The sequence below is a fragment of the Homalodisca vitripennis genome, chromosome 2 (genome assembly GCF_021130785.1).
Source record: "Homalodisca vitripennis isolate AUS2020 chromosome 2, UT_GWSS_2.1, whole genome shotgun sequence".
Classification (NCBI taxonomy): domain Eukaryota; kingdom Metazoa; phylum Arthropoda; class Insecta; order Hemiptera; family Cicadellidae; genus Homalodisca; species Homalodisca vitripennis.
In genome coordinates this window covers 22,948,775-22,961,412 of record NC_060208.1, presented here as the reverse complement: position 1 = coordinate 22,961,412, position 12,638 = coordinate 22,948,775, and the positions used below count along the sequence as shown (strand labels likewise).

The window sequence follows — 12,638 nt, the reverse complement described above, 5'->3', positions numbered from 1 at the left end:
AGTACTAGATTTTTGGTAATATACTGTATATGATAAAATAGAAAGCCATACTGATGGTACTGTTCATGTATACCCCCACATAGATCAAATTAATGAGAACTTGTATTCCAAAGTCCTGTCGTCATTACCGAATTTTAGAACCTGCAGAATCTGTGTTGTTATACCCAAAAAGCCCAACAGCTCGTCCTAGCGATCTGAGTGGCTAAGTACCCCCACCCCCTGCTCAGAATATCGACGATTTCCAGCAAATACCATTTGTAAGAGTTAAGTCCTGTTTAAATTCTGAGACAATTGCAGCGTACTAGGAGACCACCATAAATAAATAATATATTCCGCTTGAGCAAGCTTAACCAATCTGGAAGAAATGTGCAATATTTATACAATTTGAAAACATTCATTGAATATTTAAAACACCTCTGAAACCAACAAGATATAAATATTAATCTATTTATGTCGTGTAATGCGTTTTCTTGTATTTTATGGAACATAAAGTTTTTTAACTTGTACCTATTTAAAAGAGTCAATAAGGCATAGGATATACTGTTCGGAAAGAAAATGAAATATATGTACGATGATAACTACAATTTTTTAAAATTAATATTTAGACTTACATTTTATAACATGCATACAATAGAACGCTAAAAGTGTATTTTGTTTTATAGGTTGCCTGTCTGGTGATTAGCGATGTACATGCCACCTGGCGAGTGCAAAACCGGTGAGTTTCGGTTCGGGGTTGTTGACTGCAGTTGTGTTGTGTCGTATTTCTTCGTACGAAAAGTGAATTTTTGTATTTGTTTTGTACATTTTAATGTCATATTGAATAAAAACCCCACCATAATTTTAATATATTTAAAGTTTATTTGTTGTTTTTATTTTTCTCCCTGTTTTACATGATTTTATTGTCTTTGTTAAAGTGGATTTGGAAGTGACAACTAGGTAGCATATCTGCTGATAAAATCAAGTGAATTTTTCATTGTTGTGCCAAAAGGATACTTACATAGGATTTTCAGACGGTTATTCAACTGTTTATGTCACGTAAGTTTTGTAGCCTATAAGTATTTTGTTGAATAATTTTGACTAGGATATCCTAGCCTATTTGTCAAGCCTTGTTTATTAAGATCTATCTAGCCTATAGCAATTTTGGGTTATTCATGATTGATAGATTGTAGCCTTTGTAATATTAATGTATGATTTACGTGCTTAATTTAAAAATAACAATTTAGGTTTTTTGTTTCGTTTCGAAATAAATAAAATTTTAATCCCTAACTACTTTTATTCTAGTTGTCTATCAGTTAGAGATAACTTAAGGAAAGCAGAGTTTCTTTCTTAAATTAGCTAGAAGCATATCAGTTGCAACAATAATTGGTCTGATATGTAGTGAAAATTATTATTTTTCATTGTACAAATGTGCATAGGCCTAATCTTACAGTCCTAATTGTTGTCGTACTGGAAACCAAATAAAGACTAGAGCTGTGTACAACATTATAGTCTACTTTTGTTGATTGAGTGAATAAGCACATTTGTGTAGTTCTCAAGGTATAATTCATTAAATCACTGTCTGATTTGGTTACTTATTGCTAGGTAATATTAAAAATTTTTACTTTTAAATGGAAAGATTAGGTTGTTCAAGGTAGGGTATCCATACTTTGATAAATAAACATGCAGCCTGTAGAGATTTTAATTTAATTCTCTGCAGTATAGGTTTAGGCAAACTTATTTTAACTTAACAATGTTTAGCATAAAACATATTAGACTTTTGATTGAGGTCTGGAGTTTCATCTCAAGCAACAAAAACAATGAGATAAAATATCGGACTAAGCTAAGGACTAAGATTTCATGAAAATAAGTTATTTTTGTTTGATTTATGTTATGTTTTAATTGATAAAATATATTCAGTCAATCTCAGGAGTGGAAAGGTTACAAGAGATTCTTGTTCACTTTGCCGTACCACGACCTTTTCAGGTGTACAAGGGTATGTTACATTAAATAAAGATAGTAAAATTCCTATGTTGAGCTTGTTACGCTGAGTTCATAATCGGTAATTCTTTGGTTTTTTTCTTTAAAAAAAGAGTGACCCTTGGTTAGGCAAGAGAGGTTTATGTTTATTCTGCAGCTTACTACAAACAATCCACCTGTCATGTTGGTGATGAAATGCTTGTTAACTGTATGTGAAAGTTAAAATTTAGTTGGTGCTGTTGTTAAATTCAAAAACTATGTACTATACTAATAAGCAAAATTTTAAAAAGCATTGGGGTAGACTTTAATAAGTGACTTAAATGAAAGTTAAGTTACAGAGTCATGCAGGGAATCTTTTAGGGAGCTCGAATTTCTGACATTGCCCTGCCTCTACATATACGACGTGATCATGTATTGCAAATCAAAATGCACTATGGTCCGCGGTGAGGACATTCACCGATATGAAACAAGAGGCAGGGACAACTATCGAGCCCAACAAGGCTGACGCTTACGCAGCATCTGCCACGTGCAACAAGTTGGTGTCAGATTGATCAATAAGCTCCCGGAAAGTATAAAGAACTCGAACAATAAAAACCAATTCAAAACTCGTATAAAACGCCTATTTGGTGTCTAGAGCGTTCTACTCTGTCGATGAGTTCATGATGAGCCGCTGGGATTTATGAGAGGCATAGGATCTGGAGTCAGTGAGAGTGTGCTTGAGTGAATGTGTGGAAGTGTAGGTTTGGGTGCATGTGTGAATGCTTTAACTTTTACAGAATGATTTACTGACATTTGCAATAAAATGTAAAATTGTAAAAATGCAATAAAATATGATTTGATTTGATTTTGATTTGGCCTACACTTGTTAATTAATGTATTGTTTTTATCCAAATGAATAATTTATTATCACAATTATTTAACCACATGATTTCAACTTAGTTACGGTAATTTTTAATGTAAGTAATAAAAAGCAAGAAGTTTTGGAAATGGTGATCAATATGAGGAAATTATTTAAGATATTTCTAGATATACATATGGTTTTATCTCCTAGTTACCCATGTGGAGAATCATTTCCTCCATTTTACAAAAGCGGTTGCTCACTGCTATCCAGGCAAGCTATAAATATTGTAATGTTTTTCTAATATGTAGGTCTAGGCCATAGTTGGTTTTGTTAATTTGGAGTGTTATTGTTAAATTTATGTTATTAAAATTGTAATATATTAAAACTCTTGTTGTGTACGATTATTATATAATATCGAATTGTCATAATATATATTGAATCGTTCGATAATAACAATTGAATTAGTGTATGCCACTTAAGTCTCCCCAACCAATGTATATGATGAGATAATAGTTAAAAAATAAAATTTTCTAATTTGTTTATCTTGAGTTAGTGAGTTTTTGTTTCACTGAGTTTTACGAAGGAAGATGTTCTTTCTTATTTATCAATGCAAGAAGAAAACGAACTGACTGCATAAACAATCTGTTGTGTAATGTTTTGAAAACTATAATAAACAAATAGATATTTTGTCCATGATTGGCTGAGCATTAGCGAATGAATAGGAAAAGATTAATTTCTATCTTATCAGTCTGCTTGAGAATGAATTGACACTGACACGTGCGATTTAAAATTAAGTGCGAGCTTTTATTTTTATATCTGGTAACGTTGAGTTCGATGATGGTGCATTCACTCCATGGGATCGAGCTGAATGTTAGTGAACATTTTTACATTTGTGTTAGTAGTCATGGCATCAATGAGAAATTCGTAGAATGAACAAATTTTTATACAATCCTTTGTAGAGAAAATGTGGGTGCTTTGCAGAATTGAAATTTGTAATGTAACTGTTTTGCCTTTTACAATATATAATAATAAATATACCATTCTATTCCTAAAGTCTTCCTTATTATTGATTTCTTTTTTAAATTAGCTCTACTCAACTAGTTTTGGTACTAGATACATGGTTGAATATTATAGTTTGCAAATAAAGAAATTAATATCAAGTGTAGTAATTCTATTTTAGAAATTATCAATTTATTCCAGTAACTATTCTCTGAAGTGTGAACTATTATCAGCACTCTAGTATCTATGAAGAGTTAATTGTATTAAAAAACTTTACACTTAACAGAATTAAAATCATTTGAAAAGTAAAAGCTTATATTTCAGTTTTGCCCTAAACCTTCAGGTTATTTGTAACAATAAAAGGATATTATTAATAAATCAGTTGTCGCTTATCTGTTGTGGAAAAGAAAGCAGCAGAACAATTGATTAGCTGTGTCTGAGTCTTGCATCGAGGCATGCGTTCAGGTTGGTAGTGGAGAAAGTGGATTCATCACAGGTAACCGGACCTGGTGACTACCAAGTTTGGTGTGGTCATAATGAACTTGCAACAGATGCAAAGGTTGTCTGCTGCATGCCGCATGTACCAGGAGGCTGGCTCTAAAATAACGTAGTTTATGTGCGTAATATGGTTAAAGTTGGTAAAACTGTTTAGGCCAGTGTCAAATGTCTGTGTCTTAAAAAAAAAATCAGTATTACTCATTAGTATTAGAAATGTAGCTTCGAAAAATGTTTAATATACGTAACAAAAATACACCTTTGAACACTATTGTAGTTTTTTTATTTATACAATGTAAATGTTGGATTCAAAGAATCCATCTTCAGTTAAAACAAGTGTCAATTTGGTTCAATTATTTATTTACTTCATTTATTTACCTTAACCTACAAGAACCTGAAGATAGATTCTTCGAATCCGAAATGTACATCGTATAAATAAACAAAAAAACTACAAAAGTGTTCTAAGGTGTATTCTTGTCGCTCACTCATACATTAGTGTTTATTTGTGGAATATTTCCAGAGGTTGTTTATTAAACAGCGATAACAATTCTTCTTCAATTTAAACTTGTTTGGTAATGAATTAATTTGTTAAAATTAATACATCAATAATAAATTTATCACCCAACCGTATTTAAAGAAAATAAAGTTTTTGCAGAACCTTAGTGAATTTGATGAAACAGCTCGAAACGTTGTCATTTAATAATTTTGGTTTTAGAATGCCTCCATCTGTGCCAGATACTACTCTGGAGTTTAATTACTGGTATTGATTTTTGGTAAGGTTATAAATATTAGTTTTGTTTTTAATTGGTTCATTATAGTTGACCGAACGTCTGTGTAAAGTGTTGTATCATCCAATGTGAACTGTTAGTTGGGTACAGTAAATGAAACATTAATGAAAATCGTATTTATCAAGTACATTTCAAAATTTTAAATTCTTTTACAGTGGGCTTAAGTTAACTAATGTTAAGATTGCTTCCAGTTACTCACATAGAGTGCCACATGCATCAAAGTTTTCATTACACTTGTCGGTGATTTTCCAAGCAATGTAGATCATAATTTTGTCTTGTGGAGAGAGTTAACTTTTCAGTGACAAAACTGCTATTTAAGTACAGTATTAATGTGTTACGTGGAATACAGTATAAATCAGAACATCCACTGAATGTAGCCTGGTCCTAGATACAATGTAGGAATAATAATCCTTTAACTATCACTTACTTCTAAATTAAAACAAATAACCAGCATTAACGTATTAACTGCAAAAGTACAATTTTTGAATCATAATTTAATTGTGCTTTCTCTTAATCATTTGGAGAGAACATTTACGTACAAATTCCGCTAAACAAAAGTTTCAAAAGTAAATAACAAAATAAATACTTAATTTGAGTAATTAAAGTTCAGATTGTTTTAAAAACATTTAGAAAATGTGTTTGTTTACGAAATTGAAAAAAAACACTTTTAATAACTGTATTTTTATGAATGTTGAACTTATCAATGAAAGTAACTTATCATATTATCATATTGAAGTACAATTAATTAATATAAGTTTTTACTAACCTAATCATATTATGCTTAACCTTAGAGATTTTGTATGTAAGGTTTCTTTAAAAAGGTTATAATCTTGAAAACTGAGTAGAATCGTTCCCCGACATTTCGCCACTTACGAAGTTACAAAATATCAAATTTCCAATTGCTGTTGAATTTGATTTGAATGGCGAATTTTCCACTTAATTCCAATAAACGTTGCGAAAATAACGAACGCGGGGAAAGTAATGGTCCAGAGCGAGATGAGAGCAATCTTGGCCAAGATGTGGAATATCTCCACCTCTAGTTGAATTGTTACCTCCGAGGCTTTCGCCGGGAGAAACCTCGAGATAACATACTTACTAATATAGAGAGATTACACACTAGACTCTTTGAGTGAAACGGTTTTCCACATTGGACTATTTGTAAAATGTCCATCCAACGTTGCACTTGCACGGTAACGGTACTAGTCCATGTTTAACGGTTCTTGAAAACCGAATATCAACAAGAATGAATAGTCAGTGATAAAGACTACTCACTATAAAAATGTGTTCAATGCGTTAACTGCGCCAGACGCTTTAGTGTGCAGAGACAGATTGAATGCACTCGAGATCTCTAAGTGTAGAGTCGAAGTGAAGGTGTTTATTGTAACATTTTTGTAGGAATTGTAGATTTCGAAGCGTGTTGAAACACCAATCAACCATCTTTTTTGACTGGACTTCTTGGCGCGATACTGAAATGCATTTACTTTGTGTATGATGGTTTTGAGGTTAGAATGTATTTCTATATGACCTTGATCTTGAATCCCTAATTAATCTTAACTGACCCTAATGTCCATAATTTAAGTTATGGGAGCCAAGAAAGTTGTATTTTATTAGCCAAACAAATGCAGGAAGATTGGAAACTGGTGGGTCGAACTAGGCGTGAAACAGTTGGACCATCTTGGATACCATTGGCTGATTTTTATAGTCACTACTCACTAGTATTAGCTGAATGTTGACCCAGGTCGAATACGGTGTGGGACCTGTTTTTTTTTTTACATTTAAGAAATACTATTTTGAGGCTAGTCTGAAATAATATGCCGAAATGTTTCCAGATAGAGCTTCAAATTTTGAAATAGTAATAGAAATCCGCGAAGCAATCATAAAACTAGCGACAAGGCTATAGCTTAGGTCCGTAGGTTAGGTATGTACTAGAGCATCTTAGGCTGATAAGATTTATAGTAACACAATAAAACTCATCTTGAAGTTCAGTGGTGTGATTAATTATTAGTCTAGTTTTTTTTCAATTTTAAAGTTTAATTGATTCGCATAACAATAACATTTGCCGTTCTGTTGCGCTGGTTATTATAGCGTCAATTTTTCTAGGGCTTGGACTTTCTTAGGCCGCGTTTTTGTGTTATTTTCACGGTATTCGACGCAAGACAGGGGGACAGGAACGGGTCTGCGGTTCAATAGACTGGGACTCCGTCATGTCATAATAAAGTACGGGTGAATTACGCAACTTTAATGACAACACAGCGGCGGTAGTACGACGATGGAAACGTTAATATTTCCGCGCTCAAATCCCAACCGTAGCCTACCTGGTAAAGTAATACGTGTAATTGAATTTGAAATGAAAAATAATCTCGAGAAGAATTCGTCTAATAGTGTTGTAAAATAGGCCGATATTAAATAATTAAAACCTGAATGAGTTAACCACTATTCATATTTTAGACAACTGTTCAACCTATGCCTTTAAAACAATTATTGTTTCATATAGACCATTATTACAATTTATTTTATTACCGTATGTATAAACATTTTGGTGTCACCTGATGACGAAATAATTGATTTTGAAAGGTGTAGTATATAAAATATGAACTGTTATTAGGCTATAACTATACTTGTTTGAAAATCTTCCCAATTGTTCAAGAATATTCATTGGATCAAAGGCTGTTTTTTATAAAAGGTTTAAAAATAGAATTCTCAACGTTTTAAACAATGTAAATGAAATTGAACACTTAAGGAAATGTTTTCAGAGTTCCTAAATTTGTTTTTATGTGTATTTGATTTTACCCCTTTCCAAAATCTGTGGGGGTTGCGGCAAAATGTGGGTGACATCATCCGAGTAGCAACTAAAATGTCAACTAAAATTGAAAACTCATAAACAAATTCCAATGTCGTCCATTAAATAATTTATTATTTATATGTAAGTACCTAACTGGAATTTAGCATGCTTAAAAATCATAACTACTTTAATTTTAATAAATAATTCTGGAAAACTCAGTAGGCCTATAGGTTAAAGTCAGAGGTATTAATAAATGTTCCCTTACCAAAGACATTGTTGTTTAATTTGTATAAACACTAAAATAAAGAATTTAAAATGTTTAATTTCCAAGCATTTTGTACTTAAACAAAATATATTTGGTGTGGTAAATTTAATTTTAAATTCAGCTTAATGCATGACAGTATGATGATTATTATTTCAATGTTTTGAGCCTCAACAGTTCTACAACTTGTTATATGATCAAGATAACAAGTATTTTTTGATGGGCTGCATTTTTAATATACCCCCCTACATTTCAGTGTAAGAGGCAAAATGAAAAACATGAAGACGAACTTCGTACAGTTTTAATAAACATCGGGAATTTCGTCTGAAAATATTTCCTCAAGATGGTGTATTTTAAGTTCTAGAATCCCGTGTGACGAACGGATTTATTTTCTGGGGATTTTGCTGCAACAGTAATTTTGAAAGGCTGATTGTTCTTCATAAGACAGTTTTGAGGTCGTCTGGGGCCAGGGCAGGGCAGGAGGGACATTTGTCGTTGTCACTTCCGGAGGGGTGGTTTTCAGCTTTGAATTTATTCCCCTCATTACACGGATATACTCCACCCAACACAAAACTAACTAAAACTTAACAATGAATGAACTTAATATTAAAATGAATTATTATAAAAATGCAATGGTCTATAAGGGCCTCAACCTTTTGACTCACTTTCTAAAGACGTAGTATATTCGCTTTGCACCAACATTTACAAATCTCGATTACGACGCCATCTGACCGAGAAGGCTTATTATAATATCGATGAAGATGTTGCGAATTTTCGATCAATAAAAAGTGTAAAACACTATGTTGTTAAGATTATTAACATGACCAATATTCGAGTTATTGGCCTATTCTAGTATGTCTATGATAGAATGTGGCGCACAAAAACAAAGTAATGTTCCGTCTCACCGGTAAAAAATTTGAATTTTAAACTGAGCATTTGGGTTTCTTAAATTATTGAAAACAATATGAAAATAATCAATTAAAACAATTTATGGAAGGGACGGTGATTATTTCCTTATGTGTAGGCCTAGGTGTGGAATATGGTTTGAGGGAGCCGTATGAAAATTATGCCTCGATCTTTGTAGAGCCGGTTGCTATTCGGAAATGAAAGTCCGTTGTAATTACTAGACCTATTCATTTTTTAATTAACTTATTTGTGATATTTCAACAACAGGTAAAATGTAACTATAAAGAAGCGTATAAGCCCTGAGAGATTCCATGTGGTCTCTTAGATGCGCGATAGGGGAATCGCGACTGGCAAGGAGGGGAAGCCGCGGCGGAGAGGTGCCAAAGGCTTCCCCATATTGTCTTTTAATTATATTTAGACATTGCCCTACAGTTTTATAACGGTTTTGAACATTAAATAACCCAAATAAAATACGATTGACTATGACATTTTAGGACAGTCTTCTTTATTTATTTATTTATTCTATATTTATTTTATTTATTTTTGCACTATACCGCGTGAATACTAAAACAAAGAGCTAAAGCTGTTTTACAACGAACCTTGAATGTTCACTATTAGCAGGAAATGTAAAAACAAATAAGGTTGTTTTTAAACGTTTCCTTTCTTATTAATTTGACGAGTAGTCTATGATTTATCTTCATTTCGACGAACGAATGGATTGGGTAAAATGATGAGGATTCAATTCTCTGACAGACTGCAAAACAAAAGGTAGTTCTAAGCGAAGTTGATTCTATTAGACTGTTAAAATGTATTATTTAGGTGGCTTAATCAAAAAATACTAGTCGATTTATTTGTTGAACGAATCATTCAATTTGTTTAAGTTGGACGATTTATTTAAAATTTAGCTTCTATCTAAAACTGTTTTCGGATTCCTTTTAAGACAAATGCTCAACAAAACTCACACTTCTTACAATGTAAGTAGTTTGGTCTAGAGTTGAAATAATTATTGAAGACTTGAATGAATGTGACGGTGACTCACCGAGGTAGGAATTGCGGGTGTGTTGTGGCAAGCGCCATTTGGCGTGTCGGTAGATGGCATGTGTACGGCGTGCGTGCGTGCGTGCATTCCATGCATTCGCCAGTATACCTAGGCATGTCACCGCTTTAACATTCACAGCTAACATAATAATAATAAAATAATAAATTTCGTATTGCGTAAAACAAAACAAAAGCAATGTTATAGCAACCATCAAGTTTAGCAAAATTTTTTCATTCATTCTAACATCAAAGTCCAAACGGACAATCAAACGTATAATTTTTGCATTCACTCTTTCTCATTAGTTTGAAGTTATCCACCACTTCCCCGGTCAGTCAACCAATTGGAGTGGTCTCCCAACTGTGTGCCATAAGCTCGTCTATACTGTAGAACGCGTGTGTGGTCAATGTTGTTTTTAGACGAGTTTTAAATGCCTCCGTCACGGGGACACTTTTGATCGAGTTCGGCAATTTGTTGACACATCGAACTCCTTCCTGAGAAGGCAAACTCTTGTGAGCTACGTCCTGTGTCTCCCAGTTCGGTAGTCGTCCCTGTCTTTAGTTGAATAAGAGCTTAAATCAAAAAATTTGGTTTTAAACAAAACATTTATCCCAAGATGTAGAGGCAAGGTAATGTCAAGAGTTTCAGGTTTTTGAAAGCTGACCTGCACGACTCTTCGTTGCAGTTTTGAAATTGCTCAAGAGCATATTGAAATTGTTGAGAAAAATTTTTAAGTTCCCATTTTTTCAAATTTCAAATTAATTCAGTTGAAGTCACGGCGAGGTGATGAGGTTGCCATATTTGGATGGTTTGAAGAAAGTTTAGAAGAGAAGAGGAGTGCTGGAAGAATAGAGAGAAGAGGCGATTTCATAACGGTTTTCTCGCGTAAGTCCTAGTACTGTTACCTGTCAACTTGGCATTACTGGAAAGGTCAGACGTGTTCAGGTTGACTCTATTGATTACACACATAAGAGTTTAAACTGTAAGGTACATAATAATATGAAATGGGATATCCATATCGATTATGTTTGTACAAAACTTAACTCATTTACTTATGTCGCAATACGTCTATTTTGGTTCCCGAGAAACTCCCTGCTAGAGAGTTATCCAGTCCCTCTTGACCTACGGCATATTGTTTAGAGGTTTGCCTCAGAATAATTTCAAGAAAGCTGTCGTTCTCCAAAAGAGATCGTGGAGAATTTTTTTTTTTTTTGCTTTAGGGTGATTCACAGATTCACAGATCCTCACACGTCAACCTGAGCTTATTGTGTGCCCCTTTGATGTTAGAGGGGTAAGCCTATCTTTGTGCCCTTAATTAGGCTAAGAAGCTTTTCCCCGATACTAGCATCTGGTTCGTCGCCTGGTTGTTTATCACCGAAAAGAGCCCTTCTCCTTGCTCCCAGTCTCTCACAGTCCAGTATTATGTGTTTTGCAGTCTCTTCAGACTTATTGCAGAGTCTACACTCCGAGTCCTCATTTCGTAAACCTAGAGTGTTTAGGTGTTTCCTGAAGTGGCCGTGTCCAGTGATCAAGGCAATCACTTGCTTAACCCGATCCCTGCCCAGCCCCATTAGCCATCTGGTGAAGCCGGAGCTAGAATCAGTGAGCAGTCTTTTGCCGAGTGCTTGTCCTTGGTGACTCTGCCACCGCAAGCGGTGTGTCTTCCTGGACCATTTGTTTATACTTTGGTAAGCGGCTGACTTGCTTATACCACAACTCGGTTCTGGACCGGTGTATGGCATGCTTGCTCCGTTTTTTTGCAAGCCTGTCGGCGTATTCGTTGCCACCTATGCCTGTGTGGCCCGGTACCCAACCAAGACGCACAAAGTTGCGTGATCCTGGAGAATAGTTTGGGGGCTGCGTCCAAGTGAAAGTTGTAGGGAGCATCTTCGAACAGACGGGAACATTGCCTTCACTCGTGATTTAACATGTTGTTAACATATTATATTAATTTATAAAACCGAAATGATTTTGAAACGTTGATTCATAACTTTTATACTAGATATAAACATAATTTGACCCCTGATAATTTAACTAACTATCTCTTCATTAACTTTTTTTATCAAGGATCCAAGTTGTGCAACAATATTCCGCCCGAAATAAAAGACGGTGCTAATATTTCAATTTTTTAGTCCGAATTATTTGTGGGAGCTTTCTCTAAAATTTTAACACTCCATGTTGTTCAGTTATTCCAGCTTTTCTATGGTTACTCTTGTCCATACCATAGAAACTAGTTTTAAATATTGTCTTATTTGGCTAACGCCAAAAACTAAGTAGTGTTAAATGGTGTAATAGGGTCTTAAATTCTCTGCTCACGGATGTATTAATCTGTGCAACGCCCATTTCTATAGAGGTAATAATTCACTGGGCTTTGACTAACTATTTCGTAAGCTTACGCGACCTAGACGTTCGGCATCTTGAGGCACGAGTGAACGGGATGTTGGAGATTCGGAGGGAACTTGGTAGTTTTATTTGGAGAGTAGCGCATCCATCGTAGCCAAATCGCGAAATCCGCGTGACAATTGAATTTTCATAGGGCAGTGAGCCAACTCAGGCAGAGGTGTCCACCCACG

General features: G+C 34.2%; 1 long non-coding RNA gene across 1 annotated transcript in view; it reads left to right on the top strand.

Annotated features, from left to right (window-relative positions):
- Window positions 1-710: 710 nt before the first annotated feature.
- LOC124353693 overlaps window positions 711-12,638 on the top strand; it is a 57,564-nt gene continuing 45,636 nt past the window's right edge. Inside the window, exon 1 of the long non-coding RNA XR_006921615.1 lies at window positions 711-1,035. This is a non-coding gene — a long non-coding RNA (uncharacterized LOC124353693). The remainder of the gene's footprint in view (window positions 1,036-12,638) is intronic.